Below are 24,982 nucleotides of genomic sequence, written 5' to 3' on the forward strand. Positions count from 1 at the left end.
TGTTTCCAAATTTTACCTCATCCCCATCTTATTTGGACCTAGTTTGGAATGGACTTAGGAAGTTTGAGTATCAAGATTTTGTGATACATGATATGTCAAGTTTCTTAGAAGTCTTTTAGGGATTTCTAAAACACGATTCTGATAAGTTTGCAATGAGGCCCTTATGTTGTTATTTGCCTTTTGAGGAGGATGAGAAGGCCAAACCCCTAAACAGCTATTCCTATTGAAGACTGATGTGGTGCTCAAAATTCTATTTTGTTATGATACACAGAATCTAAGATTCCATGAATTGCAATATGCACCGTTTTTATTATATCACCAAGAAAAGAAAATAACTACAGGAAAATGCACGACATAAGGTTTTCCTATCACTTGAATTTTGAAATTTTTGGTCTTATTTAGACATGCAAACAATATGAGTTGTTTTAAGATGTTTCCAAAACTTATTTATGTTTGAAGTCAAGTGTTTGTGTTTTCCAGATAATATTGTCCTCCGTGTCAACTAGAATATTGGTAAGGCAATATTTCTTGAAAGAGCACTCCACTAGTATCTCTGGCAATTTTTTTTGCAAGCCACCCATATCATCTTTGCAAGACTGGATGAAAATGTGCATGCTGGGCTACCAGAGTTTCATCTCTACTACTTCTAGGCCAAAGCATTATATGATACTTTCTGTTTTCAGACAGGTTAAAATATAAAAAAGTGTTCAACATGATTGGTGAAATACAACAATTTGATTTGAAAAAGCGGATGCCACTCTTTTAAAAATTTTGAAAATTTCTGGGTTAGTCAAAAGAATCTTGGTCTTAGAGAATGAGAGGACCTGGGTTCAGTCCTGCTCTCTTACAGCTCTGAGCCTCACTTCTCTAACCTATAAACAAGGAATCAACAACTTATCCCATAGGATGATTACAAGACCTAAAAGAAGAGTTAGCTGGGCCTGGTGGTACAATTCCAGCATCTCCAGAGACTGAGGCAGGAGGATCACAAGGTCAAAGCCAGTCTCAGCAACTTAGCAAAACCCTGTCTCTAAATAAAATATAAAAAGTGCTGGGGATGTGGTTCAGTGGTTAAGCATCCCTGTGTTCAATCCCCGATACCAAATAAATAAATTAAATTAAAGTTAAATCTCTCAAGGACAGAAAGAAGTTTTTCTTTTTTTTTTCTTTTTTTTTATTTTTATTTTTTTTATTGGTTGTTCACAACATTACAAAGCTCTTGACATATCATATTTCATACATTAGATTGATGTGGGTTATGAACTCCCAATTTTTACCCCAAATGCAGATTGCAGAATCACATCGGTTACACATCCACAATTTTACATAATGCCCTAATAGTAATTGTTGTATTCTGCTACCTTTCCTATCCCCTACTATCCCCCCTCCCCTCCCCTCCCAACTTCTCTCTCTACCCCATCTACTGTAATTCATTTCTCTCTTTGTTTCTTTTCCCATTCCCCTCACAACCTCTTATATGTAATTTTGTTTAGCAATGAGGGTCTCCCTTCATTTCCATGCAATTTCCCTTTTCTCTCCCTTTCCCTCCCATCTCAAGTCTCTGTTTAATGTTAATCTTTTCTTCTTACTCTTCCTCCCTGCTCTGTTCATAGTTGCTCTCATTATATCAAAGAAGACATTTGGTATTTGTTTTTTAGGGTTTGGCTAGCTTCACTAAGCATAATCTGCTCTAGTGCCATCCATTTCCCTGAAAATTCTATGATTTTGTCATTTTTTATTGCTGCATAGTACTCCATTGTGTATAGATGCCACATTTTTTTTATCCATTCATCTATTGAAGGGCATCTGGGTTGATTCCACAGTCTAGCAATTGTGAATTGTGCTGCTATGAACATCGATGTGGCAGTGTCCCTGTAGCAGGCTCTTTTAAGGTCTTCAGGGAATAGTCCGAGAAGGGCAATAGCAGGGTCAAATGGTGGTTCCATTCCCAGCTTTCCCAGGAATCTCCAAACTGCTTTCCAAATTGGCCGCACCAATTTTCAGTCCCACCAGCAATGTATAAGTGTACCCTTTTCTCCACATCCTCGCCAGCACTTGTTGTTGTTTGACTTCATAGTGGCTGCCAATCTTACTGGAGTGAGATGGTATCTTAGGGTGGTTTTGATTTGCATTTCTCTGACTGCCAGAGATGGAGAGCATTTTTTCATGTACTTGTTGATTGATTGTATATCCTCCTCTGAGAAGTGTCTGTTCAGGTCCTTGGCCCATTTGTTGATTGGGTTATTTGTTATCTTATTGTCTAACTTTTTGAGTTCTTTGTATACTCTGGATATTAGGGCTCTATCTGAAGTGTGAGGCGTAAAAATTTGTTCCCAGGATGTAGGCTCCCTATTTACCTCTCTTATTGTTTCTTTTGCTGAGAAAAAACTTTTAAGTTTAATTAAGTCCCATTTGTTGATTCTAGTTGTTAACTCTTGTGCTATGGGTGTCCTATTAAGGAATTTGGAGCCCGACCCCACAATCTGTAGATCGGAGCCAACTTTATCTTCTATCAGACGCAGAGTTTCTGATTTGATATCAAGCTCCTCGATCCATTTTGAGTTAACTTTTGTGCATGGCGAGAGAAAGGGATTCAGTTTCATTTTGTTGCATATGGATTTCCAGTTTTCCCAACACCATTTATTGAAGATGCTATCCTTCCTCCATTGCATGCTTTTAGCCCCTTTATCAAATATAAGATAGTTGTAACTTTGTGGATTAGTCTCTGTATCCTCTATTTTATACCATTGGTCCACCCGCCTGTTTTGGTACCAGTACCATGCTGTTTTTGTCACTATTGCTCTGTAATATAGTTTGAAATCTGGTATCGCTATACCACCTGATTCACACTTTCTGCTTAGAATTGCTTTTGCTATTCTTGTTTTTTAATTTTTCCATATGAATTTCATGATTGCTTTATCTATTTCTACAAGAAATGCCTTTGGGATTTTGATTGGCATTGCATTAAATCTATAGAGAACTTTTGGTAATATCGCCATTTTGATGATGTTAGTTCTGCCTATCCATGAACAGGGTATATTTTTTCATCTTCTAAGATCTTCTTCTACTTCTCTCTTTAGGGTTCTGTAGTTTTCATTGTATAAGTCTTTCACCTCTTTTGTTAGGTTGATTCCCAAGTATTTTATTTTTTTTGAGGATATTGTGAATGGAGTATTTTTCCTTATTTCCGTTTCAGAAGTTTTGTCGCTGATATACAGAAATGCCTTTGATTTATGCGTGTTGATTTTATATCCTGCCACTTTGCTGAATTCATTTATTAGCTCTAGTAGTTTCTTTGTAGACCCTTTTGGGTCTTCTAGGTATAGAATCATGTCATCTGCAAACAGTGATAATTTAAGTTCTCCTTTTCCAATTTTTATGCCTTTAATTTCTTTCGTCTGTCTAATTGCTCTGGCCAGTGTTTCGAGAACTATATTGAATAGAAGTGGAGATAGAGGGCATCCCTGTCTTGTTCCGGATTTTAGAGGGAATGCCTTCAACTTTTGTCCATTCAGAATGATGCTAGCCTGAGGCTTAGCATAGACAGCTTTTACAATGTCAAGGTAAGTTCCTGTTATCCCTAGTTTTTCTAATGTTTTGAACATAAAGGCATGCTGTACTTTGTCGAATGCTTTCTCTGCATCTATCGAGATGATCATATGGTTCTTATCTTTAAGTCTATTGATGTGGTGAATAACATTTATTGATTTCCGTATGTTGAACCATCCTTGCATCCCAGGGATGAATCCTACTTGATCATGGTGCACAATTTTTTTGATGTGTTTTTGTATTCGATTCGCCAGAATTTTATTGAGGATTTTTGCATCTAGGTTCATTAGAGATATTGGTCTGTAGTTTTCTTTCTTTGAGGTGTCTTTGTCTGGTTTCGGAATCAGGGTGATGTTGGCCTCATAGAATGAATTTGGAAGAGCTCCCTCTTTTTCTATTTCGTGAAATAACTTGAAAAGTATTGATATTAATTCTTCTTTGAAGGTTTTGTAAAACTCCGCTGTATACCCATCCGGTCCTGGGCTTTTCTTGGTTGGTAGTCTTTTGATGGCTTCTTCAATTTCATCCATTGATATTGGTCTGTTCAGATTGTGTGTATCCTCCTGACTCAGTCTGGGCAAATCATATGACTTAAGAAATTTATCGATGTCTTCACTATCTTCTATTTTATTGGAATATAGGTTTTCAAAATAATTTCTAATTGTCTTCTGTATTTCTGTAGCATCTGTTGTGATATTGCCTTTTTCATCCCGTATGTTAGTAATTTGAGTTCTCTCTCTTCTTCTCTTCGTTAGCATGGCTAAAGGTCTGTCGATCTTATTTATTTTTTCGAAGAACCAACTTTTAGTTTTGTTAATTTTTTCAATAGTTTCTTTTGTTTCAATTTCATTAATTTCCGTTCTGATTTTAATTATTTCTTGCCTTCTGCTACATTTGCTATTGTTTTGCTCTTCCTTTTCTAGGGCTTTGAGTTGGAGTGTGAGCTCATTTATTTGTTGGTTTCTTCTTTTTTTGAGGAATGACCACCAGGCGATGAACTTTCCTCTTAAAACTGCTTTCATCATGTCCCATAGATTCCGATATGTTGTGTCTGTATTTTCGTTTATCTCTAAGAATTTTTTGATTTCCTCCTTTATGTCTTCTGTAACCCATTGATCATTCAGTAGCATATTGTTCATTTTCCATGTGATGTAGGATTTTTCCTTCCTTCTTTTATCATTGATTTCCAGTTTCATTCCATTGTGATCAGATAAAATGCATGGTATTATCTCCACCCCTTTATATTTACTGAGGGTTGCCCTATGGCATAATATATGGTCTATTTTTGAGAAGGATCCATGTGCTGCTGAGAAAAAAGTATATCCATTTGATGATGGTTGATATATTCTATATATGTCAGTTAAGTCTAGGTTATTGATTGTGTTATTGAGTTCTATAGTTTCTTTATTTAACTTTTGTTTGGAGGATCTGTCCAATGGTGAGAGAGGTGTGTTGAAGTCTCCCATAATTATTGTGTTGTGGTCTATTTGATTCTTGAATTTGAGGAGAATTTGTTTTATGAATGTCGCAGCACCATTATTTGGTGCGTAAATATTGATAATTGTTATGTCTTGTTGGTGAATAGTTCCTTTTAACAGTACATAATGACCTTCTTTATCCCTTTTGATTATCTTAGTCTTGAAGTCGATTTTATTCGATATGAGGATGGCCACCCCTGCTTGCTTGCGAGGACCGTGTGCGTGGTATATATTTTCCCATCCTTTCACCTTCAGCCTGTGTATGTCTTTTCCAATCAGATGTGTCTCCTGGAGGCAGCATATTGTTGGATTTGTTTTTTTAATCCATGATACCAGCCTATGTCGCTTTATTGGAGAGTTTAAGCCATTAACATTCAGAGTTACTATTGATATCTGGTTCGAACTTCCATCCATGTTTGATTGTTTATCCTTTTTTAAAAAAAAAATTTTGTTTGTTTCTCCATGATTGTCTTTCCCCTCGCCCTCTGTCTTTACTGAGGCACTTCCCACTGATGGTTTTGGTTATTGTTTTTCATTTCTTCTTCTTGTAGTGTTTTGCTCAAAATGCTTTGCAATGCTGGTTTTCTGGCTGCAAATTCTTTTAACTTTTGTTTATCATGAAAGATTTTTATTTCGTTGTCATACCTGAAGCTTAATTTTGCTGGATACAGAATTCTTGGTTGGCATCCATTGTCTTTCAGTGTTTGAAATACATTGTTCCATGACCTTCTTGCTTTCAGTGTCTGTGATGAAAAATCCGTGGTTAACCGTATTGGTTTACCCCTAAATGTAATCTGTCTCCTTTCTCTTGTAGCTTTTAATATTTTCTCTTTGTTCTGTATATTGGATATCTTCATAACAATGTGTCTTGGCGTTGGTCTACTGTGATTTTGTGTGCTTGGTGTCCTGTATGCATCTTCAATTTGTATATCTGTTTCCTTGTTTATTTCTGGAAAGTTTTCTGTAATTATTTCATTCAGCAGGCTTCTCATTCCCTTGGTTTGAATCTCTGTACCTTCTTCTATCCCGATGACTCGTAAGTTTGGTTTTTTTATGTTATCCCATAACTCTTGGATGTTTTTCTCGTGATTTTTTACCAGCCTTTCTGAGTTGGCTAGACTCTTTTCAAGGTGGTATATTTTGTCTTCATTATCTGACGTTCTGGTTTCTACTTGCTCCACTCTGTTAGTGATACTCTCAATTGAGTTTTTAATTTGGTTTATCGTTTCCTTCATTTCTAGAATTATTGTTTGATTATTTTTTATAATCTCTATCTCCTGATAAAGATGCTTAACTTCTTCTTTTATCTGTTTATGAAATGCATTCTCAATGTGTTCTTTCGCTGCTTGAATTTGCTGTCTTGTATCCTCTTTAAGGTTCCATTCCATCTGTCTTAGGTGTTCCTTGAGTTCTTTATATGACCATTTTTCTGATGACTCTAAGTCCTCCTGAATATTTAGGCTGTCCTGCATTGTTTGTACTCCTTTTCTACCTTGTTTTTTGAAGCTGCTCATGTTGCTTCTTGTTCTGTTTGACTGCTGAGTTACTGCTTACTCCTATAGATTAATTTGATGCTTGGGAGGAAAGGTATTTGAAGGGAAGGGAAGAAGTCTCTAAAGAGAATGAGAGTAGGCAGGTAGATTTGAAGGAAAAAAGGGGGGATAAGAAAAATGAAAAGACTACAGAAGAAAAAGAATAGGAACTAAAAAAGAAAAAAAAATAAAAAAATAAAATAATAATAATAATTAAAAAAATTTAAATTTAAATTAGTAGGAAAAAAATTAAAAAAAAAATTTTGTAAAAAAAAAATATTTAAAAATTAATAAAACAACAAGAGAGAAAAAAATGAAAATGAAAGAAAAACCCAAATCAAAAAAAAAAGAGAAAAGAAAAAGAGAAAAAAAAATTAAAAAAAAAAAAAAACAATAAATGCCGTCTTAGAGTTTGATTAACTTCTCTTCCAGTAGATGGCGCTGTGCCTACCAGGTCAAGTTTCTCCTGTCAATACGCGGGAACCAATCACTGTGTAGCAGCTCCTCCCAGACTGGGAGAGTCTCCAATCCTGAGTGTCTAGGGGCTCCTCTTGTGTCTAGTCACTTCCCACTTTTTCTCTAGCCAGGCCCCTCTCACCACAATACTGGCTACATGCCAAGTCTGCTGCTCCTGGGAGCCCTGTTTTCATGAACGACTGGGCACATTCTTCCAGTTTGCCATTCCCTCAGACCCTAAGTTTGTAGAGTTTGGGGCTGAGAATCCTCAGCGGATTTTACTTGTCCTCCGGTGTCCACTTCCCCGTAGCTGGTGCAAGAGACCTCAGCAGTCAGCCCTGGTGGGAGCGGTAATTCCGCTCCGCGGGTCCCACACCACCTCTGATTCCCTCGGGCTGGCTGTAGCACTCACGGGAGAGCTGGGAGGGGCCCTTGAGGTTTTCCCGATGTGTGGAGAGGCAAGGCTATGGGATCACACACCTGTTTCCACGAAGTTATCTCCTCCGCAGCAGTTTGATGACGTCGTTTCCCTTTGCCGGGCGACCAATTCAACGGGTGGGTCCTTCTCTCCCAAGCCCCGTTTCAAACCTGTGGCCACTACTTGTGAAGGCTCGGTAGGCATTTACCTTCGTATGATGAGAAGGGCTGACCTGTTGTTTCAGCTGGATGAATTAATGCCGAGTCATAGCTGTTTGTCTGCGGGAAGCAGGTGACCGGGAGTTTGAATTCAGCGGGTCAGAGCTCAGTGCGTGTTCTCGGATCACTTGAATTTTAAATTGTCACTCATCTTATCAGCTGTTTCATTTAACTCGGCAGCTCACTTGCACGGTGAAGAGTCTGCTCTATGGTGCTCCGCGGGAGGCGGCAGTGGCTGCGGCGGCGGCAGCAGCTGCGGCGGCGGCAGCGGCGGCGGCAGCAGCGGCCTTCGGGACCCCCGGGGAGGGGGTGCGGGTTGGGGGAGAGGAGGCGGCGCCTCAGGGCCGCGCGGTCCGGGTGCCGGACACGCAGGAGAGCGGGCGGGGTGGGGGAAAGAAATTAAGATCTAAATTTAGAGGCTGAGCTTGTGAGGAGAGACAGCTGGGGAGAAAGAAGCGAGGCGGAGAGGCGGAGAGGGGAAGAAGATGGGGCCGATAGAGCCGTGCAGCTGTGGCTGCAGCCTTACTGCTCGCGCTGAAGTCTTGATGGACTCCCTTCACCTTGGCTGGATTAGTGTCAGATTCACTCCACCTAGGCCCCCTTCTTGACACGGTGCTGGGTTTTTGTCCACAGATCTCCTTTAATGATCTTTACCTCCTCTTTTCAGACGCGGCGGCGCGGGGCACAGAGCGGCTTACTCACTTCCCGCCGCCATCTTCACCTCAACTCCCAGTTGTAAATTTCAACAAAAAGATTTTGAAGCTAGCCAATCCTTAAAAAACAAATGCCAAATGTCTTCTTTGATTTAAGATGAGCAACTAAGAACTGGCACGTGCGAAGCGCTGGGTTCGATCCTCAGCACCACATAGAAATAAATAAATAAAGATATTGTGTCCAACTACAAAGTACTATGAGCAAGGTCTCAGCCGGTGACGGGGCAAAGCGGTGTAGTAGCCTCTCGTGATTGCCCCCACCTGGGGCCTCAAGAAGTTTTTCTTGTTTGCCGATATCTTTCCGTTCTGTCGACAAGTAACAGAGACCTAGAAAGAATAAATGAACCACTGAATGAACATTTTGTACATGTAGAATGCAATGTCTGTGTTGGCATGTTGCCATAGGGAAAGGCAGTATATTCTAATTAAAGGAGAAATTAAAGCTGGGAATATTTCATTAAATAAACATTCCTTAGATTCTCCTTCCATTGTCCCTCAGTCATTTTGTGGAAGAGTTCTGTCTTCTTCTCAAAGGCTGGTAATTTCTTCCAGCTAAAGTTGCTTGATTATTTTCTTGTATATTAAAGAAACAAAATCAACATAATCATAAGCCAGAAAACTATTCTATCACTCTTGAATTATTAAAATGTTATTCATTATAGTTTTTATGTGTATTTATTGTTGAAATATTAAAATATGCAAAAATGTGGAAAAGAAAAAATTATCTAAAATTCCACTGCCTAGAGAGAATAATTATTAATACCTTTTTTCCACATAATCAGCAAAGAGGTTAACCTATCATTTTAAATCTGATTTTTCACTTGATAGAGCTGAGTATTTTTCTATGTATTTTAATGGTCTCCACAAGCATTTTTTATGATGAGTGCTACATTATAATTTATTTAAGTTCTTTGTTTTCTGGAAACTTAGCTGTTTCCAGTTTTTCCATATTTTAGATATCAAGCAAACATCCTTGAATAGTTTGTATTTATTTATGCACATTTCTGATTTTTTTTTTCAGACTGTATTCTTGAAAGTGGATTTACAGAGCCAAAGAAGTGGAAATTTTATCCTAGTTTATTTGAGAACTTTTAAATTTAGCTAAAAAGTTTAACCAGAAAGAAGTAAAAATAAAAGAAGGATTTGGAAGATGTGCCTGCATGGAAATGCCTCTGTTAGGTTCATCTTTCCTCTTTCTTAAGGATTTGCCTATAGTGATATGGTTTCTGAGTGATGTTTGGGTTCATGAGTTGCTAAGACTGTCAGATGTTAGGACTGACAAGCCTCTTATTTAATCTTTCCCTTTTTTTAATCCAATAAATTTTCCCCCCTTCTGATTAATTAAACAACAAGCAATGTGGCTTAAGGACCGTGCCTGGTAGGGTGTCCAATTCAACATATGGTTCTTACCCGTCATGGGAAAACTGACCTTTAGACATCAGCTTCCTGTCTTAGGTTGATACCACTGCAATCAGATCAACCCGTCACTGACTACCGGTCCAGCATTCAGCCATGCTTGTGGATAGGCCTATGCACCAGTGGGGGGGTGAGGTTCTTGCCTCACCTCTGTTGACCCCCAAATTTAGCCTTGGTGCCAGTGGGGGGGGGTGAGGTTCTTTGCCCCACCTCTGTTGGCCCCCAAATTTTAGACCATCACTAGTAGAAGGGAGGAGGATACAGAAATGCCACGACACCAAGCCAATTGACGGCTCCTTTGGAAAAATTGCGTCACTGGTGACACCATCAGCAAAGATATGCCAGCATTACCACAATTAACATGGGGTGCGCTGGCAAGGAAGTTGCATCACTGGTGACACCATCAGCAAAGATATGCCAGCAGTACCACAATTCGCTGCACCAGACGATAGTTCACAATGCATACAACTGATGTATAGTCCAGGCAAGTTCTGCAAGCAGTTCAAAGTGGAAGAGTCTATCAATATGTCCATTTCTTCCCAAAGTAAATTGAGTCCTTGATTGAGCATAACTTGTTGAGTTATATTCGTTGATGCATCAGTTTATACAGTTTACTGTGATAGCTATCATAGAAGCTGTAGTTTGGTTTTATCTTAGTCTTCACCGGCATTGGGATGGAGATGGGAATTCTGGCAATGATGCTAAAGAGACATTATCCTGAACAGAATTATTAAATACAATGAAAAGGAAAGGTGAAAGTAAACAAACAGATCTGTTAACCTCCTTTAAAAACAATCCTTAACAGCTGTTTACCTAATTTAAATTAAACCATTTAAATCACGTGAATAAAAAATAAAATTCGGGTCCATTTTTTCATGAGCCATTTTTTCCTCATATATGAAATATGGACATACACACATACAGACATACAACACAAAACAGTGCACACATAACATACAACACATAAGACAATGATAAAGGCCTTGTAGTTTTACCTAGGTGAAATCTCCATTGCAATGTTTAAAAACTCCACAGTCAAAAAAATAAAACACAGTCAAAAAATAAAACTGATCAGAAAAACATTAACCTGGGTTTGTATGAGCTCAAAAAATAAAATAGAACTTTATGATGTGGGAAAAATGCAATAATAAAATAGATATTGAAAAAAGTACCGTGGTTAATCACTGTCGCAGATGTAAGAATAGCCAAGCTGGAGCTCTGGATATCAGCTGTTATGGATTTGAGTCAAATCATCTTCTTTTTCTGTAGAAATTGCTTTAGTTAATCTCTCTGGAATCCAAATCGGCTGCTGTTCTCCCTGTGGAAAAACACAGACAGAGCCCCTACTCCAGACAATAACTGGATCAGGACCTTTCCATTGTCCTGTTAGAATATCCTTCCAAAGTACCTTAGGCTTATGTACATTTTTTGGATACATATGTCTTTCCGCAGCACTAAGTCCTGATGAATCCAAATTTAGAAAGTTTAGAGTAAAAAGGGTTATTTTAAGTTTATCTTTGGGGGATATATACCCCTTTCCAATCCCCTCTTTTTGCTTTAATAGGTACGTTTTAATAGTTTGATGAGCTCTTTCAACTATGCCTTGTCCCTGTGGATTGTATGGGATTGATAACGCCAAGGTCGCGGGTTCGTTCCCCGTACGGGCCACCAAATGCCGCAGTCTTGGCTGGGCACAAGATCACAAGCCACTCACAGCTTTGTAGATTCAAACAGCAATTCTTTATTCCTGAACCCACACTGGCCTCTACACACGTTCTGGGGAAATCCAAGTTTCCAATTCACCTACTCCACGAGGCTTTCTTTTCTAATACTTTCTGAATCTCACGAGAACTCAATGGGAACTCAGGCAGCAGGAACGCCCTATTCCCAGCAGCAATAATCTTCAACCTCGAACTTCCCTAAAACCCATATTGTCTTAAACTGGGAACGCCTTAAACTTGTCTTAAACCGGGAACGCCCTAAACCCAAGGAGCGGGATACTTCCTCAAACCTGCAGGATACACCCTAATCCTGGATCCACCCTCGTCCTTGAGCAGGGTCACCTTTCTCAAACACACATGCAATGTCAACAGCGAAATTCCAAGGCAAGTCCATTTAACATGGGGTACGCTGGCAAGGAAATTTCGATGCGTCATTCCTACTTGGCAATGGCCCTCAGCAAAATTTGAATGTAGTATCCTCACTAAATGACAGATAGCTATGAGGAACAGATCCCATTATTCCCTCATTTCGTTCACATGATGAATGAGTTAGAAAATAAATGCAATGTCTGAGCACCAGGGGATGTGATTGTCACAGTATGAAAAGCCTTTCAGTGATAACTGCATACATGCTCCCACATTACTGCCAGCACAGCCAATACAATCTGGTTCGAATGGTAGATGTACTGTCTCCCGTGTGGGACCGTTGACATTTTTACAAACCATTAGTAGTCCAGTGTCATTGTATTTTGCCAAGTTGCATCCTCCCAGTGAAGTCCAAACATAACTAAAGAGAGGCTTAGTTTTCAGTGCAGTGGGAAATAGACAAGGGAAAACAAGTCTGTTTTACTCTCCAAAATTATAATGCAAACCTGCTGCAGAACTGCATATTATTTTTCTGAATGTGTTCCAGCTGAACCATAGGAAAAATAACAACCAAAGACCATAATGGCTCATGGGTGGATATTGTGTCCCATCTGTTGGTGGCAGTGAGAAGACTCCAGGCTGTTATATCCAGAAAGCCTGTTGGTTAAAAAAAAAAAATTAAAAAAACAAAACAAAACTCAGAATCTCCTCCTGGCATTTTTTGCCTCTGAACTCATTTGTTTCTCATTTATTAGGAAGAAGAATATGAAATGACTGAATGTTGTTATCTATTTGTCTGAAGGGCAGCAAGTTTCAAGCGCCGCTTAGTTTTTTCTAGCAGAAGGAATGGGATGATTTCATAACAAGGTGCAAAAAAGGATTTGTTGAGCCAAAAGCTTTGAATGGGATTTCTATAAAGTGCTATAGTCTCTAGTGAACTCTCATGCATTTAATTATTTATTACAATTTTTACTACGGAAAAAAAAAAAGCCTGTTGTATTTAAGGTCTAGTGTGTGAGTCATTGATTCTTACTCTTGCAGGTTTAGATTCTGGCTTAGGTCACCTTGAGTTCACAGGCACAAAGCAGGAACTCCATGCCAGTCAGCCATTAGCATGAGAACTGAGGGGCTCCATAGGAAAGCAAGGAAAGACAATTGTGCATGTCAAATTGTGCTTGTCTTTTGCATTTAGGTTCTGGCCTTTATACTCCTTATTGGACTCATGTCTTAATTGTGTTGAAATACCAGCACCATAAATAAAACGAAACCTTTTAAAAATATCTGGGGTTCAGTGCAAGTCCGGTTGGGAAGCCACAATTGGCATGTAAGCCTAGGGCATGGGCAGAGCATGGTGATGTTGTCCAGAGGAATCCTGCAGTGGAGGTTCAGTGCCTAGAGGTGCAGTTTTACCTTGAGCACTTGTGGACTCAGCCGCTGTACACTCCTGGAGTCCTTGGGGATGGGAGGGGGTGCTGTGAAGGGCTGGGGATATTGAGGACAAGTGGAATCATAACCCAGTGAAATTTGAGTTATTTCTGTTAATATGACCTCATTTACACACTGGGAAATTAGGATTCTCAAATCAGCATTCAGTTCACAAGATACTCACGAGAATCACTAACTTAAAAGGTATTAATGTTGCAGAGGTCTCATGCTACAGAGACCTGATATTAACCATACTGAGACCTAACTATGAAAGAAAATGAGGGAAATTAGTCAAACAGAACTGTGCTGAAGGGCAGAAAATATTTGAACTTACTTCTTTCTCTTATAGTATGTACCCATTGGGAATATGGCTTTTTCCCTTCCAAGCTAGATGCCAATTTACATAGGGTAAAGTAACGGGTGGTTGGCAAGGTGTGTAGGGGTGATGGTGTTCTAAATATATATTAATTTACTTAATCTTTGCAATAACCCTGTGAGTTGGGCACTACATTAACCATATTAAAGATTAAGATACTAAGACACAGAGCTAAAGTAAGTTACCTAAGATCACATGGCTGAGAAGAGGCAGAGTGGAATTCGAGCCAGGCAGTCTGATTCCAGAAGTTATATTCTCAAGATGCTGTGCAGACTTGCTTAGTGGTGACACTCATCTTTTGGTAGAGTCCTTTCAAAGACATAAAATCTACAAGTGTCTGTGTGTGTGTGCGTGTGTGTGTGTGCACGTGCACGAGCATTGCTGAAGTGTTGGGAAGTGTGCTACAGCAGCAAACAAACATACAAGTCAACGGGATTGGAGGAATTTTACTTCTTTTTAAAGAACAGCTGAAATTTTAAATAAAATTCAAGAGTACCAAGAAATGGGCAAATTCTTCACTCTTGGAGTCCTTTCATCTTTCCTCTTTAAGGTAAAAGACCAGTGTATTAATCCCTTATGAAGAACAGCAGCCTGATTTAGTTTCACACCCTTGGACAGAGTGACCCATCACTATACCACCCACTTGGCATGAAAAGGATTAACTTTGATCTGATGAGCTGGATTTTATAAATAGCATTAATCACAGGCTGCAGGGAGATGAGGTCATCAGATTTACACTGAAGTTTTAATGCAGTGAAGGCATCGAGGTCACATCTGTTCAGCTCACAGAATGAACCTTCTTCTTCTCCATGAAGGTATTTGGCCTTGACTCCTCAAATAAGGGCATTCTTAAAGAAGGGCGATCCTGCTGCTCTCTGTGTTCCTGCTGGAATGTGTGGAGCCTGTTAGAGTAAAAGGCGTGTTTTCTTACCATTATTACTATCCACCCAAAGCTATGCTTTGTTCCAGGCTTGGAGTGTTATGCACTTTCTTCTAGATATCTTTGACCCTTCCAATCACTAGCTACTGCAGTGTGTGCTGCATGAAGTTCACTCCTGCCACTTGCTTTCATCATCCATGAGAGGAGGGAAAATAAAATTTACCTGCCCATTTTCTTTCCCACTGCCTTGGGCCCTTGTATATGGGCCTGGTAATGACATGATAAGCTGTCTCAAGACAGAGAAGACAGAGAATCCCCATTTCTGAGGCCATCAGATTTTCTTTTTTGATACACACACACAAAAGAGTTTATTTGTCAAAGCTGACAAATAAAGGCCATCTCTCCATAGACGGAGAGAGGCCAGAAGAAATTTTTTAATTATGTTATCTTTCCTCTGCTAATGATAGAATAGAATAGAATGCAACTTGGAAGCAAAGGCCTTCCTATTATAAGCTTCCTTTTGGATCTTTCCAGAACACACACACACACACACACACACACACACACCCCTGATATTAATATAAGATATGGCTGGTTTACATCCTGTATCTCTTACATTCCTCATCTTCACCCTATTTAACCCTGTGAGCAAGCTTGGTTTATGGTTACTGAGTGATGAACACTTAAGATCTGGTTTCTTCCTGGAGCATGTTGAACTTAGAGTACCATTCAAAGTGGAATTGATCTCAGGCTTCTCAGGGCTTCAGTACCTTCTAGGGGAGAACTAAGAGAGCTTGTTTGATCTGTGATCTCTTTTTACACTCTCCAACTCACTTCAGGAGCTCTTAAACACAGATGAGATTGAGACAAGACTATCATATTGTGGCAAAGGAGGCCTGGAGGGGCCAGGACAGATCTGTTTTGAACTGTTTAGGACTGGAATAGTCTCAGATCCACAGCACTGAAAACCAGACTTGCTATGGTTTGAAGATGGTTCATTGCCTTTAAAACTTGTATTGGAGCTTCATCTCCATCTTGAAGGATGAAGATAGTAGGTATTAAATTTAACTCTGGTGTGTAGAAGTGATGGTGTCTTTGGGAGGTGATTAGAATTTGATCAGGTCATCAAGGGGGACTCCTCATGCCTGAATGCTGGTAGCTTTATAAGAAGAGGGAGAGACCAGAAGACATACATACACACATGATTGAACCTGTCTCTGGACTCTGCTAGAAAATCATCACCAGATGTAGCACCTTGACCTTGGATCTGAACTGTGAGTCATAATAAACTTTTTTTCTTTATAATTTATCCATCCTGTGATACTCTATATTAGCAGAAAACAGACTGCTACATGACTCCTAAAGCCTGCTTGAGCCACCACTGGCCTTTTTCAGAGAGACCATCATGTTGTGCCCTGCACAAGATATATCTGCTTCATGGGGCAAGCTTCATGTGTTTTGGAGGCAGATGTGTTCTGGCTTTGTGAGGCTAGGACAGAGCCTGTCAGTGGCCAGCTGCTTCACAATGTAGCCTGTAGAAAGCACTTGAGGATCACAAGGCAGAGCTATCCGAAAGAATTCACAGGTGAGAAAACCAACAAGTAGTTAGAACAAGGGCCTCACACAGGAGGCTCTGAATCTGCAGACGTGGTAAAGGAAATCTGGCCAAGGAGTATGCAGACTATAAGACAGGATTCCATGTGACAGGGTTACGTTAGAGTAACTCTGTGAGAGGAAACGGAGAGAGATGGGAGAAGCAGGGGAGCTGACAGACCATGATGGATGCGGGGAGAAAAGTTGGGTGGAAGCATCGCAGACAGCTAGATCATCTAAGATATGTTTGATGAGGCCTTTGGGGGAATTCTGGAACCAAAGTCGCCTCTTAGAGTAGGCTAAAGTCTCCCAGGAATGAACCTGCCTTAGCATTCTGTCACTTCAGTCTTTATCCATGGGGAATAGTTCAGGAAATGAGGCCTCCCTGTAAACACAGTGATGGATTTCAGAGCGCAGCAGCTGGGCATCTAGGCCAATCACATTTCCCTGTAGGTAGAAAACTATTAGAAACATTCTCACAGCCACTGCAATAAAAGACTGACTTGGTGTGGATCAAGAATAAGGATGGAAGTTCTGCAGTAGACCAGCAATGCAGAGAAACCTTGGTCCCAGAGCAAGTCAAAGAGGGTCTTGGTGGGGACAATAGGGGGTGGCTTCTTGGATGTAAGTCAGGGAACAGAGTAGATGTTCCTAGAGTAACACCACTGAGAACTCACAGAGGCTTTCTTAGTGCTATGGGGAGGCATTCATGTTTATGCCATCGAAAGAATATCTCCTTTTTCTCTTCAAGCACGATTAAATGAAGAAGTGACTGGAAAAGACATTGAATAATTAAAAACTTATAAAGTCTGGCTCATACAGCAGAAAACACTCAGTAAATATAGGCAACGGGTATATAATTTTCCTACCCTGGTTTGAGAAGAACATGGAGTGTGTTGAACAAGGAGAACTACCTCTTCAGAAATAAAATGCTCCTAGTCACTGGCTGGCAGCCATTTATTTATTTACTTATTTATTTATTTTTTACATAAGCCACATTGAGCTGAATAAAGAAGAACTTGCCAAATTAGCAAGATCTGGGTCCTCATTCCTGGAACTTGCTAAGGGGAGGGTATCAGTCAGGCTTACCAAATTAGCATTTTCCTGATAGCAATGCACAAAGCCTTTTTAATGACGACTTTGGAGTTTTCTGAGCTTAGGCTCTTGACTGCCTGTTCCTAAGCAACAGAAGGATTGGCAGAGAATGTGTTTTGATGTATCATAAAATAAAGGCTGCACAGTGCTGAAAATGGTGGGCAGAAATTGGGATAATTGTATTTATTTTTTTGGCATATTATGTTAAAAAAAAATAAACAAAGAAATCCTTTGTGCCCTGGAAATTGTGCTCTCACTTGTGTTTTGTCTCTCTTTCTCCCAGTCTTGTTTTTTGAGCACTACCATTTCTTTTTCTAATTTTTCTCCTGAAATTTAAGCACAGCATTTGTCTTTTTTTATGGACAGCATTTGAAAGCTTCGCGCCCCCCCCCCCAGCTCTTTTCTATCATAGAAAAATTGGATCATACACTACAACAGGCAAAAGGGATTCGAGGAATCCTCTAGCAAACTCTCCCCCCACCCCTTATTTTATTCTTACAGAAACCCTGTTTGGGACAGTGAGGAGACTGCCTAGACTCAACTTGTCTTCAGCTTCTCAGATTCATCACCGCCTCCTCTGTGGCACCTCCACTGGCTCCTCAGAGGGACCAGTGCACCTTGTTTGGAAGGATGCTTTATCTCTGCTACCTTCACCACTCCACTGGAGGGATACTGTACAGTGGTGGTTGTTTACTTGTTGGTCTAATAAGGTCCATGGTGATGCTTGCTATTTTCCCACTCCCAGAGCTTCATATGATATCTGACTTGCATTAGATAATAAATATGTAGTGAATGAATTCATCTAAGGCCATGTGACCAGTTAGTGACTCAACTAAACCCTTTATTTCCTGTTTTCTAATTTAATGTATTTTTCAGGATTCACTGAAATTATTCAACAGATCTCCTCATCCAAAGGATATGCCTTCCTACACTCTCATCCATGTGAATGGATCCAGGGGCATGATAATAATGGCTGAGTTTTATTAGTTACTTCTGCCTGGTTGTGAGCTGCCTGGGCTTCAGTCAGCTCTACCTCTGCCATAGCTTGATCTGCTTCATGTCTAAGGCCCTTCATGGAAGGAGCTGCTCTCTACCTGACATCATCCCACTTTCCTTCCTCATGTTTAACAAAAAAGCAAAATAGCTATTCTCCAGGTGCTGGGTGAGGCTCTGGTGATTCAAGTTTTACAGACACAGACTGGGACCTTGCTCACACAGGCTGACATCTGAGTACGTGTGCTATTGCCCCTCCTGTCTTCACTCCATGCCATGTCCCTGCTTTCCAATCCTCTAATTATGGAGTTCTCCAAGTCTTATGAGGGAGAAACCTCTAATCAGGTTCGTCTGTGCTAGACTTGGATGAAGCCTTCCCTGCTAGAAGTGATAGCCAGGCTGCTCCCCTTCATCCTATTTGAAAGCATGTGCATCACCTGAATTCTTCACCTCTCTCTCACGCCATAACCAACTACGGTCTGGCTTCTGTTCCTCATCCTTACCACCCACCTTCCACTGACATCTACTCTACTGTTAGATAATTTCTATAACAAATGATTTCTAATTCACAATAGAGTGGACAAATGTTCAATACTCACTTTACTTGTTACTTCTATGACATAGTAGATCCCTGGCCCTTGGGTGGAATATATCCCAAGAACATTATGCTCCCTAGATTCCTGAATTATCACTGTAGGCCACAATGTCATTGTAGCTTGCAATAGATTGCAGCTGAAGAACTGTGCTGATTTGGATTCTTGATGACAGTCACCATGTCTTGGAGAACCAGTCAAGGAGTATGAAGCAACCTAGGGAATTAGATGCTCCCTGGTGAGTGATGTGCTCCCCATACCAGCTGGGGACTCAAGTTTGTGCCCTAAACGAGATTTTAAATCATTACTTGTCTTGGAATTTGGAGTTGCTGAAACTGAAGTAACTGAAACCAAGAAACTTAAAGCTACACATTCTGGATATTACTTTACTGTTGCTCATTTCACCATTGCCTTCTTTGGCTCTGGATCACTTGATCTCTATTTCTCCCAACTCTCCATGAGGGATTCCTGTCCTCTGCCCATTCCTTAAGTGTTGGTGTTATGCAGAGTGATGATCTCAGACAGTTTCCCTTTTATTGAACAAAATCTCTTGGGGTTGTTACCCCTAGGTGGTCTCTTTTCCACACTTCAGTTTTATGGCTCATGATAACACTGTTTATTCTTCTCTGCTGTTGTTAGTCCCTAGTTGCTTTCCTGTTCTCTTGTTGGTTCCTTTACCATGCTTATACCTCTGTAAATAGCGCCTTCATTTTATTTTTATTTATTTATTTTTTTTTAAAGAGAGAGTGAGAGAGGAGAGAGAGAGAGAGAGAGAGAGAGAGAGAGAGAGAGAGAGAGAATTTTTAATATTTATTTCTTAGTTCTCGGCAGACACAACATCTTTGTTGGTATGTGGTGCGGAGGATCGAACCCGGGCCGCATGCATGCCAGGCGAGCGCGCTACCGCCTGAGCCACATTCCCAGCCCCTTCATTTTAAATCGCTTCAGTTTAACCCTTCAGAATGTGCCATCTGCTTCCTGCAGTGTGCCTGAGTGATACAGAGCTAATTCACTTTATAAAAACAGGCATTAAATCATCTCTTACCTTTCCTCAACTAGCGCAATCATTCTTCACATTAACTCTTGCAATCTTTGTAATATAAAATCTAAAGAACAGTGAAAAACCTGTGTAAGAAAAGACCTCTGGGAGGAGGACCCCATGTAACCTGAAGCGGTGAGGGCGGAACACAAGAAAAGGCCTCGATGCACAGGCTTCAAAGAAGCAGGGAAGCAGATTATTAAGACTCCTCTCTTCTTTATTTTCATTATATTTTCCTTAGTGGCACCAAAATGAACTTTCTGAAATTTAAGATTGATATTGTTTTTTCTCCTTAAAACATTTGATGGTTCCCTAGCATCCACAGAACAAAATTTAAACTCCTTAATAGGGTACAGATTCCCCTCATGTTGGATTTCTTAACTTTCCAGGGCGCTCTGTCCTGCTGACCTCTGAATGAGTCCTAATGACCACACCCCATATTTAGCTCAATATTTTACTTTTCAGAGCATCTCTTCCTTTGTGTCCTATCTTGTTTAATGCTACCTTTCCTCATCCAATTCCTAAAAGTCAGAATAGACTTAATCTCTCATAACTCCAGCATATAGTAGTTTATCACATGCTCCCTGTGAGGGAGACCCTGCTTCACACTCCTAGAAAATCTACTCCGTGTGAGTTTTCAGTGTTGCACATCCTGAAGGGTTTGGTATATAGTGGGCAGATGACATATAAATTAGCTTAGGATCCAGAAGGCACACATTAGTGAAAGCACTGAAAGTTTTCAAATAACTTGCTGCCCCTAGCATTTCTTCAGCTCTTTTTACTGTGTCTTTATCTCTTTTTAGAAATAGACTGCTCCCGTACAATGTATGTTCCAATAATGCTGTAATAGAGATGCAGAAATTTTCGATGACTGTCTTGAGTGTTGCCATGATGGAACTACCATCTAGTGGCCTTGGAAGAGAATAGGAATAATTAAGGATTCATAGGCAGTTCACCATCAAATTACAAAGTTGGCAGTTTTAATTTTGGAATTAAAACAACCAGATTGTATTCATTTAAAATGTTTTATATTGGCATAACAGATGTCTTCCCCTGGGAACATTCTTAGCAATTAAAATACATAGATACATAAAGTGTAGAGGTATATATTTTTAAATTCAGTGTTATGTAGCATTGTTTTTATGTCATCAGCCAGAGAAAATTTAAAATGGTAGTATTAGTAGACATCTTAACATACTCTTCTTGTACAAATCCTGGGTAAAGGAAAAAAAAAAAAAAACAACATATAAAGCAGATGGTTGCCTTAATCTAAAAAAATCTAAAGGAGGGAAGAGTCTATGCCTTTATATGGTTTTGCCAACTCATATGAAGACTCACAAGGAGCAGCTGCAATTTTTAAAGAGAGAAAAACTGTATATATACAATTTTTATGTTTTGTTGAGAAAGAGATCAAGGGAAAATGTCATGTTGTTTTATAGAAGTGAATTTATTATGTCTGATTTTATTTTGACTTGGAATTTTGAAATTAACCTTGCTAGTTGTATTATCCAAGTTTCAGCCAAGGAAACATGAACTGTTAATGTATTCCAAGGATGGAGGCTTTAATTTAGGGAATTACATGTTTACAGGAAGTTAGAAAGCCTGGAGAGGCTGAGATCCAGGAAACCACCAACAGTGGTATAGTTTTATAACTGGGGCTTCCTAGGTGTACTTGGCAGGCTTCTGAGGATCTCAAGAACCCTAGCAAGCTCCTGATAACATCTCAGCATTTGGCACTGGAGCAAAAACCTCAAGGACCCTCAGCCCACTCTCTCAGCTGCCTTTCACAGCCTAGAAACCACCACATCTGTTTGTAGCTGCCTCTAGTAAATAATGATTTCTCTATATCCCTTACCTTCCAGCTCTCACACAATGGGCTCCACACTGGCATCTGTAACCCGGAACCAGGTGAGGAAAGGTATTCTTGGGATGTTGTTTCTGACTCTCTTTCTCTCTAATTTGTAGGCATCTATAGAAGGAGATACCGTAATGTGAAAATCACAGTACAGCTTTCAGTGATAAAGGTGGCATATATAGTTGCACTTTTTAAATAACATTAGAAAATCTTTAAAATACTTTCATCAGTTTCTATGGGCAAGAAAGTAACATGTATAGTGAAAAGGGAATAGTCTTTGGAATTGATAAACATCTGAATCTTGGATCCACTACACTTTTAGCTTAGTGATCTTGAGTAAGATGTTCTACCTTAGAGCTTTTGTTTTTCAACCATAAGAAGGTGAACTATGATGCTCAGTTTGGCATCTTGCTTTGAAAAGTAAATTAAATAACCTATGTAAATCACCAATTAGGCTTTATGGCCTGGCATATGATAAGCAATTGGTCAATGTTACATGGAAGCAATTCAAACTGGAGACTGACATTAGGGTGATAGCAGATTGTCTATTTCTATGCTTTGACCAAATTACATTGTTGTTGCTACATTTGTAATGGCTTGACTTTTCCCTTGTAGCACATTACTTACAACTTTCAGTATCAATAAGCTTTTCTCTCTTAGGGTATTTCTTTTGCAATTTTCTTGTCTAGAAATAGCAGCACAAGGAAGGCAGCTAGGTTTGGAAGCTCTGCCAATAACCAGCTATGTCTCCCTGAACAATGGAGTTACTTTCTCAAAGCCTCAATTTTCTTATGTGTAACATGATGAGCTGAACAGGTGGGGGGCCAGGAGGAAGAAGGGATGACTTAGATGGCTTGATTTTTTTTCATTCCTTTGGCCAACATTTCCTTGCCTATTTTAGTCACTACTATGTTAGGCACTCTAAGGGGTGATTTAAAAAGATGTGCATACAAATGTAGCCCTCGCCATTCAGGGTAATAGAATCCCACAAAACAAAAATATATAAATGTGAGACACATAAAATGTAACAGAATTAGAGCTTCTGACCTAAAATTATAAGGTTTTATTGCGATAATAAATCTAGTAAGCATATCAGAAGCTCCATAGAGAGGGAAGCCAGCAATACCCGTTTTTTAAAAAAATTCCAGTTATTCTTTAAGGTGTTGTTTTTCATTGAGAAGAAAAGTCACGTTGTGAACATAAATTATTAGTTGGGTTCTATCTTAATCCTGTTGTTAACAGTTTGGCACACATTTTCTGAACAGCTGCACTGAAGTAGGCCCTGTGCGTGGATGTGAGTATAGAGACCAACTATTTTATTTGCTTTCAAGGACTTTGCTTGTTAGCTGTTTGAATTTAACTTTTGCCTATTTGATATATATTCGTTACCAAAATAAATATTGATCAAGTTGGAAACCTGTCAGATGCCGTTCTTTGCCATTGTCTTAAAATTTAACTCATTTTTTATTTTCTCTAAAGTTTTGATTGCTATTATTATTCTTCCATTCTCTTATTGATATTTGATTTAAGAATATGGGTGGTGTTGCCTTTTCTAATGTTCCACAAAATTAAATTCAGAGTGTAATTTTGTATGCTGGATACACTAGTCATCATCAGTAAAATGTTAATTAAGGAAGCAATTTAGAAAGCGGGGCTGGTCTCAATTTAAATGCAGTTTTAACTGTGAAAACTTATGACCTACATATATAATTGAAATTAAGTTGCACTAAGAAAAATAGGTAAGTTGCATATTATTCAAAAGGTGCTGAAAGGAATTAGAATGTGTACTAAAAGGATGAAAACACAAAACCCTGAAAGAATAAGGCTACCAGTTAACTACAGCAGTAGTAATTGCAGCCGTTGGCATGTTTTTCTCAGCAGGGACAGATTTCATATTTAGACAAGTCTTCTTTTCTAAGACTAGTAGCTGACACTAATGGATGGGCCCTCACTCAGGCAGACCGAAATACTTTAAGGTTTACTAGAACTAGTTAAAGGTTAATGGTATACTAACCATTAGTCCTTGACTTTTCATACCCTGCAAAATGAGATGTTATTAATTATGTACCATCCTGCTACTCATTATTGTTTTGTACAAGCTTCTTTGGTGCCATTTCATTTTCAAAAGCACATGGATATAGCTGTTGCTGATGATCTGTAGCCTTGCTATTTATGGCTCAGGCCATGCTTTATAATTAGGACAGGCATTTTCAATTTGGGTGTCCAGTATTAAATTGGGTTTTCGTTACTACACTAGACTGTCTTGGTAACAGATTATCATAGTTTGTTCCATCAACCATGACACTTGTATTATCTCCAAATGACACGGAGGTCTCTTGGTACTGGAATTTACAGAGATTTATTTGTTACAGAGTTCAAGAAATTCTGAAACTAAAGAGGACAAAATCCTTCAATATCTAATATCTAAAATATTTTTTTTCCAGTTTGGTCATTTTACAGATGTGAAAAGTGAGGCTGACAGAGGTTAAAACACATGGTATCATTTTACTTTCCTGCTTATAATCCTTTACAGACTTATTATTATTTTTTCAGCTGAATCTCCTTCATGTTGGCCCAGGCTTCCACTGTCTGAGTCTGCTTTGCTTCTCCACCCTCCTCTCCCACCACCCCTCCACCCACCTCCCACCCGAGAGATTCCTTAAGATCCAGCCTTGGCAAAATACTTGCCTATCCTTCCCGTCTCGTTTCCTCCTTCACCTGGATTTTTTTCGTTTCCTAACTTCTAACCAGAGCTTAGGTGACAACTCCCTTGGAAGCATTCTTTGACTAACCCTCAGAATTAATTGAAATAAGCACATTTTTAAGGAGAGATACTTTTTAATACCTCACCAAATTTACCCAGAGTATGATTCGATATACCAGACTTAATCCCAGGCTGGGTAAAGGACTCTGTCACAGTATTCTATAACATTATGCTTATCCATCTGTATTTCTATTTCTAGTGATTGATTTGCCTTTAATATCTCTGTCTCCAAGGCTTAGCATAGTCCCTGGAACAGAGCAAAAACTAGGAGCTAACATGTGTTCAGTGATACTATATGCCAGATATCTTACAAAGTCCTTTGCATGCTTTCATTTAATTCTCATTATGATCCTTTGAATCAAGAGTCATCTCCTTATTTAGATAATTATTTGGTCTGTTTCCTAAGGTCACTTAGTGTGTTAGTCAGCTTTTTGTCACTATGATCAAAATACCTAACAAGAACATCTTAGAGGAGAAAAAGGTTATTTTGGCTCATGGTTTG

The sequence above is a fragment of the Spermophilus citellus genome (genome assembly GCF_964194105.1).
Source record: "Spermophilus citellus genome assembly, chromosome: 4".
Classification (NCBI taxonomy): domain Eukaryota; kingdom Metazoa; phylum Chordata; class Mammalia; order Rodentia; family Sciuridae; genus Spermophilus; species Spermophilus citellus.